This window comes from Tupaia chinensis, unplaced genomic scaffold (assembly GCF_000334495.1).
Source record: "Tupaia chinensis unplaced genomic scaffold, TupChi_1.0 Scaffold000415_1, whole genome shotgun sequence".
NCBI classification, from domain to species: Eukaryota; Metazoa; Chordata; class Mammalia; order Scandentia; family Tupaiidae; genus Tupaia; species Tupaia belangeri.
The window spans coordinates 2,906,854-2,907,936 of NW_006159920.1; positions in this window are offsets into that span (position 1 = coordinate 2,906,854).

The window sequence follows — 1,083 nt, forward strand, 5'->3', positions numbered from 1 at the left end:
GTGCGTGCCTGTCACCCGAGTTCACTAGTAGGCTGGGGTGGAGGATGCCACACAGCAAAAGCATATCAAAAGCCTTTCCCTGTTTCTCTCCCTTTCCTCTCTCTCTCTTCCTTTCTCTCTGCCTCCCTCTCTCTCTCTCATAAAGGATAAAAAAGAACAAAAATATAAAAGCTTTAGAATCAGAATATAAAAAATATTTTTGTACAGCTGCATTGGTGTGTTTGTGTTTTAGTGAAGTGTTGTTACAAGAATCGAAAAGTTAAAAAGGGTCAGCTGCAATGGCACACCAGTAACACAATGTTTTGCAGTGCTGAGGCCATATGGGAAGGTCCTGGGTTCAGGTCCTGAGGTCTCCCTGTGCATATCTGGAACCCTCGCGTGTCTGTGATCTTGGCTGCTTGAGGGTGGAGTTGGATTGCAGTATAGACCTAGCTAGGGTTGCACCTGTTTCTCTCTGTCTTCCTGTGTCATGGGGGAGAAAAAGAACTCTAAATAAAAGTTTTAAAAAATAAAGTTTCTAGGGGCCAGCAGGTGACGTGGTAGTTAAGGGCACTGGACTCCCACATAGGTGACTGCGGTTCAAGTCCTGGACCTGGCAGCTTGCTTTTCACTTTCTCTCTCTCTCTCCCTCTCTAGTCAAATTAAAAATAAATAAAGTTCAATAAAATAATTCTTAAAAAGAAAAAGAAAGAAATTTTTAAAAATAAAAGTAAAAAAAATTAAGTTTCTAAAGAAATTGGGGCTGGCTGGTAACATGGTAGTTAAGGTGATAAAATAATTCTTAAAAAGAAAAAGAAAGAAATTTTTAAAAATAAAAGTAAAAAAAATTAAGTTTCTAAAGAAATTGGGGCTGGCTGGTAACATGGTAGTTAAGGTGCAGACTCCCACATGGCTGATTGCAGTTTGAGTCCTGAACCTGGTGGCTCGTTTTCTCACTTTTCCTTTCTCTCTCTCTCTGGTCAAATAAAAATCAATAAATAATGGGACCAGCAGTTAGCGTAATGGCTATGTCGCTGGAGTCCCATGTAGCCAACCGCGGTTCAAGTCCCAGACCTGGTGGCTTCAACTGGCGCCGGGGGGGGG